This window comes from Strongylocentrotus purpuratus, unplaced genomic scaffold (genome assembly GCF_000002235.5).
Source record: "Strongylocentrotus purpuratus isolate Spur 01 unplaced genomic scaffold, Spur_5.0 spur5_scaffold_6, whole genome shotgun sequence".
In the NCBI taxonomy this organism is placed as follows: Eukaryota; Metazoa; Echinodermata; class Echinoidea; order Camarodonta; family Strongylocentrotidae; genus Strongylocentrotus; species Strongylocentrotus purpuratus.
In genome coordinates, this window is record NW_022145612.1 from 695811 (window position 1) to 713663 (window position 17853).

A 17853-nucleotide genomic window follows, 5' to 3' on the forward strand; every position below is an offset into this window, starting at 1 on the left:
TCTTCTGAGATATTTCCCCAAAATTTTAAGGTAGTACGAAAAGATAGGAATAGACATGGTGGAGGAATTCTTATAGCATCTATATAAGTAATAAGCTAAGGCTCCGCGGGGGGCGCGACGTCTCCGCGAGCCTTTGTATTCTATTGTTTTTTAATGAGATCGCCGACCCAAGTTGGTGCAGCTATCTCCTCCTGAACCCTCCCCTCGGGGCACCCGTGCCCGGTGCCATCGTCCGCGGGAGAGTCTACTCTGTGGAATTGGCTATACTCCGCCCGAGGTCCTCCTCCGTGTCGACGTCCAGGGCGAAAACAGACGCGATATGCATAATGCAGGATATGCGTGACGACAGAGATACCTCATGGATATTCAACATTACATCCGTAGACACACGACCGATGACTATCCACTCACATTAAGTTGCGTATTAAATGCACGATGCACAGGGTCGGGATTACCCGAGTAAAGCATCTTTCTATAGGATATCCTTTGTAGTAGCGCTGCACAAGCCAGAGAGATGCCATGATACACGGGGCTTCCCGTCGACGTCCAAACTTAGAGACCTATTTCCATCATGATTGCCGCGATTTGTATATAGTTTTCGTGAATGGAGGTATGAAATCAAAGCTTATTTTGTGATTATTTTGGCCATGCTTACTGAATTTTGATCATCATTTTCTAAAGGAAAGTTTTCACAAGAAAACCATTGGACTGACAGTTCAGTCGCAAGCTGCCTTCAGTCTACACACACATACATACAGTACACACAGTGCTGCTGCGCTGTGTCGGCCGTGGGTAGCGTACGAAGGTGCGAAGTAACGCTAGGCTAGCGGCCTCATGAATAAACATGAGTACTTTGGCTGAGTGAGGTAGAGTCGAAGAGTATGGGGGGCCAAGCAGGCCAATAATCGTACAACTATACAATTACACATACGTACGTCTATCCATCCATCGAAGAACCCGTCAACACAACAGCGTGCGGGCCGAAGTGCCATAATTTTGTACACCTATACAGCTATACAACTATACGACTCTCAGCTATACAACTATACGACTCTACGTCTACTCAGCCATCGGAGACTAATATTGTCTTATATCTACAGTAAATTAAAAGAAAATTTAAACAAGGTTATGAATTGTACATTTACATATTAATAGTTCAATATCAACCAGACAGATGTATGTGACTTCATGCATTGCAAAACAGTCAGTTGCGTAATGAGTAAAATCGTTTGAGTGGGAGGGGGGGGGGGGGGGAGGGGGAGTGCTGGAAAAAAATCTGCATCACCTTGCACCATTCTTACATGTTACATGCAGATTTTTTTCAAAGTGGGGGGGGGGGGGGTCAGTTAGATCGCAGCGAGTTGAGTGTTTATAGGTGTGGGGTCTACGGGTTTCAAGGGTCCATAAACCCCCGAAAGCTCACGGGATTTAGGCATTTAATTAGGGTTAGATCGCAGCGAGTTGAGTGTTTATAGGCGTGGGTCCACGAGTTTCAAGGGGCCATAAACCCCCGAAAGCTCACAGCTAGGTTTTAGGCATTTAATTAGGGTCAGACGAGCATATTTTTAATACTTTATTTGTGACACTGGCAGGTCAATAATTGCCGTGGGGTCCATACGTAGATTTGCGTAGTGTTGCGTACCAACTACGCTGGCCTACGTTGCTACATGCTGATGGACGCAAACAATTCAACATGCTTAATTTTTTCTGCGTACTTTCGGCGTAGAAAATTGACGCAGAAAGTACGCCTTTTCACGCAACACTACGCTACTGTACGCCATGCCTACGCAACAGTACGCTACCCTACGCCAGATCGACAAAGCAGTAAAAGCTTTCCACACAGTAAGCAACCGTAAGCAACCATAAGCAAACATGTACACTATAGCCTATGCATAACCTATGCATGCAGGGACTACAGGGAAGCAACATTTTTCATTAATACGCAGCCTAATTTCTGCGTAGTCGGTACGCCACACTACGCAACTCTACGCAGTTCCAGTGTGAAAGAGGCTTAAAGAATAACTACCGGTAGAGTTGGATCGTTTTTTGTGTTTTTTTAATAAATGGCAAATAAAGTTCTTACGGTGGTTTTAATTTAGAGAGTCTCTATTATGGGCGTCAATCCTTACGTGATACCTATTGTTCAGGGGAGATGATAGATCATCCCCCCTGAACAATAGGTATTGCGTAAGGATTGACGCCCATGGTCTCTATATATCTATTTACACCCCGCCCCCCTCTAGAATCCCGCGGATTTCTGCGGGTCCTGCTAGTATCATAATATTTTGTCAGTACTCCATAGAGAAGACCTTGAGACAAACTGCGAAATTATTTGGTGCGAATTATTTTTTAAAGAAACAAAATCTATTTTTCTTGGAGTTTTTTATAGACCTCCAAACAGTAAAATAGAAAGTATTTATGAATTTGAAAAATCTATGTCATTAATAACTCATAATGGTAAAAAAATATGCAATGTTATTCTGACAGGAGATTTTAATTTACCAAGTTTGAAATGGGTAAACGGATATAATGTCACATCCGAAAACTCTGAGTTAACAAAATATTTTATGTCGGTTATTGACAACAATTTTCTATATCAACATGTAAGTCAACCAACAAGAATTACTGATAAGACTTGTAACATACTAGATTTATTATTTACGTCTCATCCATCAGATGTGTCTAAAGTTAATATAATTCCTGGTATAAGTGACCATGAGGCTATAAGTTTCATTATTTGTTGTATGAATAACAGTGAATTAAAAAAGAAACATATATATTTTTATTCTAAAGCTAATTTTGAACAATTCCGAAAAGATTTGAAAGGAGCACCTTTATCTGAGGAAAACAGAGATGTTAATGTGAAAGAATATTGGCAGTTGATTAAATCTACAATAATAAAGATTTGTGATGCAAATGTTCCGCATGGTAATTTAAGAAAAGGATCAAATGTTCCGTGGGTAGATAAGGATTTAAGGAAATTGATGAGAAAAAGAAATAGAGCGTTTAAGAAAGCTAAAAGAACAACTAAGAGAACCCATTGGGAAAAATACAGACAGTTGAGAAAAGAAGTAAAAAAGAAAGTTAAATTGAATTATGTGAATTATTTACGCAATGATATATGCAATAGTCTTAAACATAATCCTAAACTTTTTTGGAATTTTATTAAGTCCAGAAAGTGTGACCGTGGTATGATAGATTGCTTAAATGTCAGTGGTAGAATTATTACTGAAGATCAACAAAAAGCTGATGTTTTTAATGAACAATTTAATCAAATTTTTAGTAATTGTGAAACCCTTTCCCAGCCCGAATCAAATAGTAATGCTCCTATTATGGAGGATATTCAATGTACCGAAGCTGAAGTCTTAAAGTTGTTAAAGAATGTAGACATTTCAAAAGCGCAAGGCCCCGATGAATTAGCCCCATGTTTGTTGAAAGAAGGTGCAGAACAATTGGCACCTGCTCTTTGTAAACTTTTTAATCTGTCTTTGTCATCAGGTGTATTGCCAGCCGATTGGCAAAAAGCTAATATATGTCCATTGTATAAAAAGGGTAACAAACAGGATCCGGGTAATTATCGCCCTATATCTCTTACGTCCATTACATGCAAGATCTTAGAACGCATAATTTGTAAACGTCTTATTGAACATTTTAATGAAAATAATATACTATGTGACAATCAACATGGTTTTCGGGAAAAAAGAAGTTGTGAAACACAACTTATAGAAGCAATTAATGATTGGAGTTATAATATGGAGTCTGGTTCAAGCGTCCACATTGCTTTCCTTGATTTTGCAAAGGCGTTTGATAGTGTACCTCACGACCTTTTAAGAACAAAACTTGAAATGTATGGTGTAAGATCTCAAAATTTAGAATGGATAATGAATTTTTTACAGAATAGATATCAAAGGGTGGTTATAAATGGCGAATGTTCTTCATGGATCAAAGTTAAATCAGGCGTTCCGCAAGGAACAATTTTAGGCCCGATATTGTTTTTATGTTTCATTAATGATATGCCTAATAATATTTCATCAACTATTCGATTATATGCGGACGATTGTATATTGTACCGTCCAATTTTCAATGTAGATGATTGCAAGATATTACAAAATGATTTAGAAGTTTTAAGTAAATGGTCTGAAACATGGATGCTCGACTTTAATGTATCAAAGTGTAAAACTATGAAAATGTCTCGAAAGCTTCACGATATAACATATAATTATTCTCTCAATGGACAGGAGTTAACAAATGTAAAGTCTGAAAAATACTTAGGTCTTGTAATAAATGATTCTTTAAACTGGAACGACCGTTGCACTGACTTATATACAAAATGTAACAGGATCATGGGAATTATAAGACGGAATTTTGTTAATTGTCCAAAGTTTATTTTAAAAAGTCTTTTTGAATCACTAATTCGCTCACGTTTAGAATATTGTTGTACAGCATGGGATCCCGATAGAAACACACACAAAGAGAGGATTGAACGTATTCAAAAACGTTACGTAAGGATGATGTGTAAGGATTGGTCTACGAGTTATAACGTGTTATTACAAAATGTCAAAATGAATTTATTAGAAAATAGACGAAAGTACCATAGACTTGTTTTTTACTATAAGATTGTAAATAACTTGATTAATGTAGGAGAAGTAAATAGGTGCACACGAGCGAACAGAATAGGAAGAAATGATAATACTTTTAAGATGCACGTTCCATATGCCAGAACAGACTATTATATGAAATCCTTTTATCCCCAAACAATTAATGAATGGAATCAACTCCCACAAACAGTAGTAAACAGTCAATCGCTAAATACCTTTAAATCGGCTCTGGTAAAACATCTCAATCAAGATTTTTAAAATAGAAGTGTCTTGCAATTTCTAACTTGTATTTCTGTTGTTGTATTTATATTGAACTATAACCTATGTCATACTTCGATATTTTATGTATCAGTATTTACTGTGTAATTATGTATGCCATTTTACTGTCCATATCTGGGATGCAAACTTGTATGGGTTTTTCTAAACCTTGTTTTGTAACCCAAGACATGTATATATTTTTATATTGTCTGAATAAAATAAAATAAAATAAACAAATAGTATTTGTTGATTACTGCACAATACTACAGTGAAAAAAATACACGGGGGCTCGGGGCGAATTAGCCCCCGAAATGCCTAAAAGAGCCCCCGAAAATCAGAAAAGAGCCCCAGTAAATTTGCATAGAGTTCAATGCAAAACAAATTTTAGAATGTTATTTTCATGCAGGCAAGGTTGAAAAGTAGCCCCCGAAAAATAAATATTAATTTTTTCCCTGCAATACTAATGTATCCCCAGACCATCATGAATCCCCCCGAATATAAAACCTAAATGAGACAGTTAGGGCAGTATTATTAACTACAACTCATCAGCTACACGGAAAGTCATGTAATGCCATTGTGACAAACATGTCCATTTACAACAACAAAATAACTGAACCAAATTTACAACAGCTTGCTAAAATTGAGCCTAATTCCAGTCAGAAATCAAACTTTCTTCAATCTTTATAGCTTCTTTGATTGCCTTGACATGACCTTAACATATCATGTGTTTTTTGTATTGATATCCATGTCCATGTATTCATGTACCTTTATGTACCAGTAAATTCCATTTGAAGGTGAAAAGCATGACCACATGAATAATATACTGGTACAAGTGATTGATAATTATTTACCTTCCCTCTTGGCGTTAAGTACATAGTTACATACTGTACAGTATGTAACTATGTACTTGACATTTCAGTAGTGTTTACATGTAATGAAAAAAATGAAAATGTTACTAAAAAATATACACAGCACTGGTAAAAGTTGAAGAGGATATTACCGACACATATTTCCTTAAACTTCTCAGTTCTGTATATATTTACATGTGTGTCAGGGCATTAAACAGCCTGAAAGTAGGCATCCACTTATAAAATAGTTTCCTGTGATGATTTAAAAAAAAAATCTAAATGACTTACGGTATATTTAATATGTTTTCCCAAATTTTTGCATTTATGAGCAAGAATACTTTCAGACTGATAGATTGAGAGGGGAATCGATCCGAGATTTTCGTTTCCTGAATAATTAAGACATCTGATACAGAAGTAAAAACTTTGCAAATTGAATAAAGTGAGGAATGGGATCCATGGTTGATTCACAATGATTTTACAGATAGAGTCCTGCAGGTAACAAATACTACCTGAAGTAAAATAAGTTTTTTCTTTTTCCCAAAGTGAAGGAATGCATTACACTCAATTAAACAAGATCCATGCAACAACAAAAATATACAAAAAAACAGACCTTTAGTATTTCTAATGATGCGACCTCAGCCAGAAAGTTTCACCTCCAGGAATCAGCAGCACATGACCAATGATCTCACAGGACCAACAGGAGTGTGAGAGTGAAAGAGAATTGAGCTAATTCTTACTTTTTCAGACTACATATACTATTGGTACATGTTTTGTAGACTACAGTTTTGTAGGATCACTTCCTGGCTCTACTGATATATCAACAAGATGTGTGTCAAAACAGACTAGGCTCCATCCAGTTAAAGGTACTATGTCCCATTTGAAGGCCAAAAAATGAAAAGGTTAAATTCCAACAGCATTTGAAAGATAATACTAATTTAGAACTTCCCTAAAAAAAGGGGGGCCTGAAAATGTCTTTAAGTGGGAAAATAACGACTATTAATTGTTGAATCGACTTAGGAGCTATAGAGCCAGTAAGTATTAGTCTGATTTTTAGACCATTGTACCTAACGGTCGTACGTTTTACATGTGTATGCCGCGCAAAGATGCAATCAGTTTAATTTTGGCCATTACAAAAAGCGGGTTATTGATGTAGACAAACGCTTGTGTACCCTTTACAGCTCATTGTATGTATGTTATTACTAGTGCTGTTAGTCAAACGTTTTAACCGTCCGGTATTCAACCGCCCATGGCATATCGGTTTTCAATTGAACGGTTTTGTTTTCCAGTTTTTTTTATAATTTTTTTTTTTTTTTTAAAGTTTCAATTTATGCCCCTCCACCTGTCACTATGCCTGGCAATGTCTCCCAGTTCATTAATCGGTGTGTTGACTCACCACTCGGAAACTAGAACAACACTCCAATCTGTCTGTCATCTTGGTTTGAAAGTAATCTTTGTAATAGATCTCAATATGTAGTTCATAATAATAATTCCTCCAATTTTTCTCCTATTACACACGGCGTACCACAAGGTTCTATCCTAGGTCCTCTACTGTCTTTAATTTACATAAACGATCTTACACATTCTTCTAAACACTACATTGTTACTATTATTTGTGACAAGTTCACAATCACACAGTTGTATGCTCCTTATGCATGTGAAAAGGTACAGTGGACAAGAGAGAAGAGAGAACTTAGATATCATGAGACAAGAAGTTAGTAATTAAAGGTTATCCTGTCAACTCGATTGAAACAAAATTCTGTGAAAGCCTACATGTACATGTAGTTACATTGCATTCTTTTAAACAATTGAGCACTGAAGAACGAGGCACGATTTAACTTTTAAAAGGATTTATAACCAAAGAAGCGCATGCATATTGCCTGACCTACATTTGTCCCTTAAGCCTAAACTTGGACCAAGATGATTTTGACTTTATTTTTGACACACTTTTAAAAGACCCTGGTGCCCATTCACCTGTGCCAGAAATTATTATGAATAGAGTATCATTGGATAGAAAATAAAGTTACTCTTCATCATGAAAGCAATTCCAAAGTCATATTGGTTATGACTTTTCAATTACGAGCTACCAAAGTTGGGTAAACTTTTCATTGATACGCCCTCCAATATATTTATTAACAAATACACTGTAACTTCAAGTTTTCTTCAAAGATAATACAACTACATGTATATTTGTGTGATATACATGAAGATATAATTTGATGAGTTATTATATTATTACTTCATTTTATCACTTCATGAACAAAACAAAAAAGGGATATCTGTCAGCACTTTTAAGTTTAAACATACACACTTTGCTTGGAAAGAATCCTTACATGTAGTCAATATAAGCCAATAACTCTGAAAGTTCTGTATCATGGTAGATCATTGAATCAGCACATTTGGAAAAAAATAATGGGATCATCCTGCCATGTTATTCCCCTTTAAGCCCAAAGCTTGGAATGCAATAGTTAAAGTATTGTAAAATAGTTTTAACTTACAAAATCCAAATGATTCAATGTTGGTTCAGCACAAACACCAAGATAATGTAAGTAATTCAAGAAAAATTCACCAAGTAAATTGTACATGTAAATTCAGCCATACTTAAAAAATTTAATGGAGAAAAAATATGAATTGGTATTATGTTCTATTGATATGCATGTTAACATTTTTAAATTTAAAATTCTTAATTACTTATACTGTATGAAATGTGCATGTAACACTGTACCGTATATCAATGTGGCAGTTACCGGTAATATCTGATAAGTTCACCAGGGGGCCGTTTCTCGAAACCGTCATAACTACAAGATCAACGACATCTCGCCACTGTCGCGCAACTTGTCAGCTATGTGTTTCACGAAGCCGTCTTTGCCAAGATGAGCGACAACTTCCGTGACAAGCGAGTTGTCACTGCTCCGAACCTGTCATATCTTTTTAATTGCTGTAAAGCGCTATCACAAGTCAGTTTGTTGCCATTCCATGGGCCGCGAAATGGACGATTAGTTTCACTATCATTTTGAGAAAAATATAGACGAGTTTGGTACGTAATTCTCTGGGATGCGAAATACAAATGTACAACAGTGAGAATACAAATTATACAGAAACTTTAAAAAGCTGAATATAAACATTAAATCACAAATCATTAAACTATAACATATAAATAAGAGAGGTAAGAATGTTACACATCGTATTCCATAGTCGATCCATAGTCTTTTCTTTGGATACCGTCATACCTTTGTGGCCTACATGTATGTGCATTATTATTCCCTCTCTAATTACTTCTTCCAAATTATATTTTCAATATCAAATCAATTATATAACGAGTATTTATGAGACTCTAGAATAAAAACTGGCTGAGAAAAGACATTTTGCCTAAAATTCCTCGTCACAATAAACAAAAAAGTACTTATTGATAAACTATCACTTTACGGTGTCCTTCAACTAACTTTTGATTCGATTGTCAAAAAAAAAACACTCATCGGTTTTTCTTCAATTTAAGAATCTTTACAGAAATATGCAAATCGTTTGATGATGTAAATATGATAATGACACTATTTATAATTTATTTTAGGAGAATTTATATGTATTTATTTCTTTTTGAACAATTTAACCCCCTAACTTGTTTTGGGTTATTCTTCATAAATCAAATGGATCGTGACAAAGACTATCTTCTTGAGCTGCTAGTATCGGATATATCGATATAATGTCTGTCATGGCTTTGTGAAACGGTTTATCCACTTCATGACATTTCCGTAGGTCGGCGACAAAGATATGACTGTCATGGAGTTGGTTTCGAGAAACGGCCCCCATTATCACTTAAGGTTGACATCTCAACCAGGGAATTAAACTAGACTCTTTCTTCAAAGTTCTGCAACCTCGGTAAACAGCTTTAAAGCCAGACTTGACAAACACTGGAAGAAGGAGCAATATAATTCACCCTTTTCCCAGTTGACACTCCCATTATGACAATCCAGATATGAACCAGCAAGCAAGATACAGATGTAAAATGACCATAGTGCAAGACCCGGAAGCTGGGACACCCCCCCCCCCCCCCTTGAAGTTAGACCTGGAAGCTTGGCAGCTAGAGATGGCTTTGTTCCAGAAGCTTTGGTATTCAAGGTTTATTCTCCAATGTTGACTTATTCTAAAGATTAGAGTCCAATAACATAATAAATTTGCAATAATTTGGTATGAGAACTAGTTTATGGAGTTTTGTCTTCATTTTGACACACCTTTTGGGTGTAAGTGTACTGTACTTCCACTGGCGTACCTATGGGGGGGGGGGCAAGGGGGGCAGAGTGCCCCCCCTGACGGGCTCCAGGGGAAAAAAAAAAGAAAAAGGGGAAAGAAAAGAAAAGAAAGGAAAAGGAAAGAAAAAGAAAAAAGGAAAAGGGAAGAAAAAAGGAAAGAAAGAGAAAAAAGGAAAAAAAGGAAAGAAAAAAGGAAGAAGAAGAGAAAAGGAAGAAAAAGGGAAAAGAAAAGGAAAGGAATAAAAATGGGGAAATTTTTAAAAAAAAGACCATGGCCGTACGCACCAGGGGGGGGGGGGGGGGAGGCAGTTGACCCCAGATATTTTGAAAACATACAGTTTTTTTCCTGAAAATGTAGTGTAGGCCTATACCAAATCCTTCAATTCTACTTTTGAAAATGCAAAAGTACCCTCAAGACCACTTCGGTCGCTCAAACTCCCTTCACTCCTTTTGCTTTTGAGATTCTTCGAAAACTTTTAACGCATCTTTCCCCCTCCCCCACCAGAAAAATATTCCGCATACGGCCCTGAAAAATTAAAACAAATGAAAATAGGAAAATATAAGTGATATAACAAATTTGAAACTATTCGCTGGCGCGAACTGCTTGCTAGCCTATTTTGTATTAAATGTTTTCACTTGCTCGTCCCCCTGAAAAAGAAAAGGATTAGTATTGCCTAGAATACAATTGTCCGGGACAATTGTGCCTGCCCCGACGGGCCCCGACCTGCAACCATGGCAACAATAACACACACTATAGGTACCAAATGTTACTAAAAGAGACTAATTCATTTTTCTCGCTCGCGAATAAAATGAATAGACATTGCTTTGGAAACAATTGTGCCCACCCTTGACCTGCAACAATATCATTAAAAATGGAAGAGTTTTTTCGCCCTCTCGCCAAAAAGGAATTGAATCGCGTTAAACGCGATTGCGTCCATCCTGACCTGCACCAATAAAAACAAGTTTATTTATTAATTTCTATTAAAAGAGAATTTTTTTTTTGCTTGCTCGCTATGCTCGCTCGCCAAAATGGAATTGACACCGCTAACGTGCCAGCCCCAACCTGCAACAACCAGTTAATAATTATGTACCAAACGTTATTCAAAGAAGTTTTGGTGTGCTCGTGCTCGCCAAAACGGAATTAACATCACCTAGACATGATTGTGTAAGCCCTGCCCTGCAACAAAAAAATCTGAAATTTATGAACCAATTATCATTACAAAAATTTTGCTCGCTCGCTACGCTCGCTCGCCAAAATAGAAATAACACCGCTTTTAATTATCACGTCCCTGACATGAAACAATGAACCCAAGTTTATATACCATATTTTCCCTACAAAAGAGAAGTGATTTTTTTTGCTCGCTCTTTTGGCGCCAAAATAGAAATAACACCGCTTTTTAATAATCACGTCCCTGACATGGAACAATGAACCCAAGTTTTATGTACCATATTTTCCCTATAAAAGAAAAGTGATTTTTTTTTCGCTCGCTACGCTCGCTAGCTCGTAGAATTATGTGCCCACCACTAACCTGCTACAATATCATTAAAAAGAGAAATGTAGGGGGTTGCATGCCCGCCAAAATGGGATTGACATTGCCTTAAACACGATTGTGCCCGCCCCCTACCTGCAACAATGAAACAAATTTTATATAGCAATTCATTTAGAGAATTTTCGCTCGCTAGCTAAAATGGGTATAAAATCACCCTAAACACAATATTGTTCCCGCGCCCTGCATGGGACAATTGAACCAAGTTTAAGTGGCAATTATTACAAAAGAAGTGATTTTTTTTCTTGCTCGCTACACTCGTTTGCAAAAAAATGATATTAAAGGGGAAGTCCACCCTGAAATTAAGTTAGTTTTAATAGGAGTAGAAAAATGAGAGAAACAAGTCAGTGAAAGTTTGACCAAATTCCGATTAAAAATAAGGAAGTTAGGATTTTTGAAGTTGTGATCAATCAAACACAAATTGGCAACTCTATGACATATCATGCGAGCTCAACTTCCATTTGCTCAGTACTAAAAAAAATCTAAAATTTTCATTTTCCCTCAAGAAAAATTTCAACCATACATGCACCCTAAATATAATAGTTGCAAATATGTTTCTATATCCCCCTGCAAGGAACAAATATATATTCCGTCATCAATAACGAAGAAAACATGATTTTATGGAATATTACGCACAAAGCAAATGAAGGAGAGCTCGTATAATAAGTCACAGAGTTGCCAATTTGTATTTGATTGATCACAACTTCAATAATTCATAACTTTCTTATTTTCTTTCAGAATTTGCTCAAACTTTCACTCACCTGATTTTCTTATTATTCTGCCTCTATCGAAACAAACTTATTTTGGGGGTGGACTTTCCCTTTAACGTCGTTAACAAGTGAATGTTCCCACCCCAACTTGCAACAATACCAGTTTATATATCAAACGTTACTTAAAGATTTTTTTTTTGCTCGCTCGCTCGCCAGAAGTGAAAATTAGCATCGCCTTTTTTGTTTGTTTCGGTCGCTTGCCCCCCCTGACGGAGTACCCCAGGTACGCCACTGTGTACTTCTCAAGATGAGAGTTGATTATAGAGACAAAAAATGTGTCTAACAGATAGTTTTGAACAAATGTTTTCCTCCATTTAAAAAAGATCTAACAATGTTACACCTAGAGTAAGGGAGCCATGATTCATACATTTAAGCATTTGGAGCTCGTTATTAAAATAAAAGATAAATCAAGATGTTTTTTCTCCAAGTATTATAACTAGAATTATGACTATAATGTCAATAGCTTTTTTGCAACATCTTCCATAATTTGTGCAGTGCAACCATGATTCATAGAGCATGCAAACGTCAGCACGCAGGCCAGACCCAGAGAGCAAGAGTGCAACTTGCAACTTTGCTACACAGAGAGGTTGAGCTAGAAAGCATGTACCGTATTTGTCGACGATAAGGCTGCAGCGCCGCATAGGCCGCACCCTAACTTTGACATTTCAAAGAGGTTACAAAAAAAAAAAAAAAAAAAAAAAAAAAAAAAAAAAGGAACAAAAACAAACAGAAAAAACAAAATAATCGTAATTTTCTCATAAAACAATATTTTTTTTTTACAAACTGATACTAAATTCATCAATATTCTTATAATTTACCGGAAGTTTAGCTGAAAAAGTGATCGCAGGCAGATTTGGTGTCCGATTCCCCTACCACAATGTACGGCGTATTGCGAAAGTGCATGAAATGGAAAACAAAATGGTGACTTCGGATGGATGCTTTGCGGCAGTTCCGTTAAATGGTCCCTTCCTTTACTTTTGCAATGCATTGGCACGAACTTAGATCAAGATCTATCGGCAAATGTTGTTTTAGGAAGTTTATTTTTGTCTTTATGTCAACGATGCAAGATAAAATTGTTGGTAAGATGTTTGGAAATGTGCTAGACCATAGTGGTATAGTTATTTTACCGTTTGTAGTACCATATGTGCAAATTCGTGCTGGTTTTGACTCTTTTAATTGTTTTTTTTTACTCTTTCGCCGCAAAGGCCGCACCCCAACTCTTCCAAAAATACTGCGGCCTTTACGCTGGCAAATACGGTTACAATCAGGAATACCATGAAGAAGAAAACAAAAATTCAAGGGTCATCCGATGTCATGTAATTGTGTCACCACACTTTTACATTATGAACTCGTAGCTTGTGCACAGTTTTTCCTTCATAATCATTTTGCCTTGCGTAGACTAGAAGGGATGAGATTTAGATGACGTCATGCGCAGCGAGTTTAAAATGCGGCTGCAAGATTTACAACGTGGATGTCTATTTTGACCCATAATTTCCTGAAAAGTGACTGTCAAACGGATTATACAGTTAAGTTGGTAAGTGGCCTAATAATACGGTCGCTAATTTAACACCTGGGCGCGCCCGCACCACACCGTTGCATCGGTACAGGTATGCAATTGTATTGTGCAGCAATTTGCTGTGAATCCCATGAGAAATGTAATCAGTCTTCGTTTTTAGGAAAAATACTCCAAAAAAACTGAAAAAGATAAGAAAATTGACATGAAACAGGTAGGAAACATTACTTTTTAACAACTTTTAGATCTAGATCTAAATCATGACCATTAATTTATTATTGAACAATTGAACAATTGATGAAGATTTAGTCGATTTTCGGGGATCCGGGTCAAAGTCTGGATAGACTTCTGAACTAGCACCCAAGTTATACCATTGTAGTATTTCTTAAGTTGTAACTAGTCTTTGTAGTAGAGACAATTCCAATATGCATCTACTACTATACTAGTTGTACTAGTTAGCCCAGCGGTCGCGCTCCACGCCGCCCAAGCCATAGGCATAGCCAGGCCCAGGGCTCCAGCTCTGAAACAGCCAGCGCGGTGCCATACCAAAAGCCAATGGACATAGGGTCTACAGTGCACTCCACTGGTACGAAGTTTTTGACTGGTGGTGTAAAACTAAAAAAGGAAGTGTCAAAAGAAATGAAATGTCAACAATCTTTTTACAATCTTCCATAATCAAATAAAAGATCGTAGAAAGAAAGTAAGGCTTAATTTCAGAATTACCCGACTACACATTTTATATTTCGAATTATATAAATCAAAATTTACCTTTTAGAATGCCGTGCAAAGAAAAACAACCCTACCAGCGACAGCGTCTTGCTATGTTTACATTATAGTCCTTACAAAGAGATTACGCTTCGAAGAGGGTTTAGTCATAGTCAATAAGCACCTTACCCAACAGTACTAGACTAATCAACATATCAGCAGTGAGTAAGCTTTTTTCCAACTTTTCTCTGCAATATTTAGTTTTGAAAAAAATCTATGTTTGAAACTGTTTCAAAGATATTTTTAGCAACCTAGCTATCTTTGCTCAAGTGCAAAATTGGACTTTCAAAAAATGGCTTCAGCAACACAACTCATTTATATTACGGAAGTTACCGATAGATAATTGTCTTTGAAACATAAACTCTCTGGCAAGGCAATTATAATTTATTTTTATTATTAGGAAAGCACAGGGTATTTTAACCGGTACTTACGAAGAATACGCTCTTGAAGAGTCTAGGCATTTTGTAGATCACGATCATGTACGTAACAAGCACGATCATCGATTGATTGATTGATTGATTTTTATTCGACAAGCTTCCAATATACAACAATATACAATAATAACAGAACAAAGATAAGTCAGCTTGAACAGGATAACCCACGAAAGCTCGAGAGCTTATTTCCAGTGGGGTCCCTTACAGACATGTATACAATTAATAAATTAAAATAGTAATATTTACAGACAGATAAGAAAATTAAAAGAACTACTTATTAAAGATAATAATAACAACATTAAACTGATGATAGAAATGATATTAAGTACAAGAAGAAAAAGAAGAAGGAGAAGAAGAAAAAGAGGAGAAGGAAGAAGAGGAAAATAATGATGAATTTGTAGAATTTCTATAACGTACGAAAACATAAGTATATACAACATGAAAAAGTATGAACCGACAGAAGAATAACAATTTCAATCATATAACATGTCATTCACTTCTCTTCTCTGACTGTCAAGTATTAGGTATTCCTTTAATTTCCTCTTAAAATGATCATAGTTTCCTATTTCTTTTACACCATTGGGAAGGGAATTCCAATGTTTTATGGCATTGTAATAAAACGAATTTCCAATACTACCTACTCTTTCTGGTAAGTTAAAGTTGAATCGTCTATTTCTTGTATTATAATCATGTACGTCAGTAACAAGATCGAAGTTGGATCGAATATAATGATTCGCCCTAGTATGATATATTTTATGCACGTGATGCAATGCGAGTTGTTTTGATCTTTGGTCGACTTCAGCTTCAAGTTCAAGTTCAAGTTTATTTGTCTTTCTTCCAACATGAATGCAGAGGTGGCCCTCCGGGGGGGGGGGGCAGAGGGGGCACAGTGCCCCCACTTTTTCAAGCACCCGAAAAGTGCTCCTTTTTACATAGGAAAAGTGCTCCTTTAACTTTGTAAGAAGTGCCTCTTTTTACATAGGAATAGTGCCCCTTTTACTTTGACAAGACGTGCCCCTTGTAATTTGTAAAAGTGCCCCTTTTACTTTGACAAGACGTGCCCCTTGTAATTTGTAAAAGTGCCCCTTCCCTCTTCACCTCTGATAAGTGCCCTTTTATTTTCACACGTGCCCCTTTCCCTTCAACAAGTTCCCCTTTTCCTTTGCAAAAAGTGTCCATTTTCCATTCTCATAAGTGCCCTTCTTAATTTCTATAGAAAGTGCCCCTTTTCAGGTACGAGAAGTGCCCTTTTTCACTTTTGATAAGTGCCCTCTTCACCTTTGATAATTGCCCCCATTTAAATCTGAGAGTTGCGTCTGTTACTGTGACAAGTGCCTCTTTACCTTTCTAATAAGTGCCCCGTTTCCTAATGAAAAGTGCCCCCATTAATAAAAGAGCTCCTTCCTCTTCTCATAAATGACCCTTTTCAGGTACGAGAAGTTACTCCTTTTCACTTCAGATAAGTGCCCCCTTCACCTCCGATAAATGCCCCTTTAAAATCTGATCGGTGCCCATTTTCTTTCAACAAATGCACATTTTCCTTCATTATCAGTGCCCCTTTTTCATTCGCATAAGTGCCCCTTTTCATATCTGGTCGTTGCCCAAGTTCAGGTGCGATAAGTGCCTCTATTCACCTCTGATAATTCCCTTTTAACAATGATACATGCCCATTTTCCTTTCTAATACGGGACATATTCCCTTTTCATAAATGACCTTTTCGACTCTTATACCTCTTATAATTGCCCCTTTCAAAATCTGGTGGGGGCCCCTTTTCCGTCGACAAATGCCCATTTCCTATTCTCATGACTTACTTTTTTTATCCCTGGTGAGTGCCTCTTTTTGAAGGTGTAAGAAGTGCCCCATTTTAACCTCTGATAATTACTCTTTGTACTTCGACACATGCTCCTTTTCTTTTCTGATAAGTGTCCCCTTTTCCTCTCATCATTAAAACGCGCCCCTAATTTCACGCGACTTTAGAGCACGCATTATTTTATAGATGATATACTTATGTTACTTATCAAAAGTCTTTTCAGTCTTTTTTTTATGAGAATATGCTTATAACCCCATCAGGATTGGGTGTTTTCCTCTTTATAAGATGTAATTTTTCGCACCGGACCTCACAACTCATAATCTTTTTCCTCGCTCACTTCGCTCGCTCGCAAATAATTTTCAGACCATCACACCAAGTTCCAACGTATGGATGCTTAAGCAATATCTTGTATGGTGTATAAAGTGAAACAAATATTGAAATCATCCCTGATAATGTAATCACAATGTAGGGGTATATACCAATGTCTAAAAAATTGTATATTTTCGCTTTGAGATTTCCCTTTGTAGGTGCCCTGTTTTTTCCAGAAAGTGCCCTTTTTTCCTTGGTGCCACCCCCCCCCCCCCACTTTGGAAGTCGCTCGGCCGCTCCTGCATGAATGTAATACAATTTCACATATTTATAACATGTAGATTATATAAATGAAACACTTAGGCTATAAGGAACAAGTTCATATAGTGAAGAAAAAAGAAAAGAAAGGCGAGGAAACCTAATAAGAAAAGCTTTTTAGTTTGTAGATCGAGGGCAGGACCTGTAACAAAAAACAAAAAAAAGCCTGGTTCAATTAATACAAGAAATGTTCGACAAAGGCGAAACTAAACTATAACCATTATGATTACAAACATGGTTATAAAAAAGGGTGGGGAGAAGAGACTATGTACAAAGAGGGGAAATAAGAGTACGTGATAATAATGTGGGATATAGAAATGGAGAGAGGGGCGGTAGAGGGAGCACTCGAAGAAATGGCAATCGTACTAGGCTCCATGAAAAATCTAAACAATCCACCATCTTCCTGATTTAGCTTCTGAATAATGATAATAATACTAAA

At 36.7% G+C, this 17853-nt stretch overlaps 1 protein-coding gene across 3 annotated transcripts in view; it reads right to left on the reverse strand.

The window, feature by feature from the left end:
* The window catches only part of LOC100888387, a 40861-nt gene extending 26218 nt beyond the window's left edge, over window positions 1-14643 (reverse strand). For 2 of the 3 annotated variants that reach the window (XM_030999921.1, XM_030999920.1), the window contains exon 1: window positions 14547-14643. The gene's annotated coding sequence lies outside the window, so the exon portion shown is untranslated. Of the gene's footprint in view, window positions 1-6314; window positions 6378-14546 lie in introns of those variants that run through there. The other variant, XM_003728971.3, reaches the window with a different exon arrangement.
* Window positions 14644-17853: the final 3210 nt, after the last annotated feature.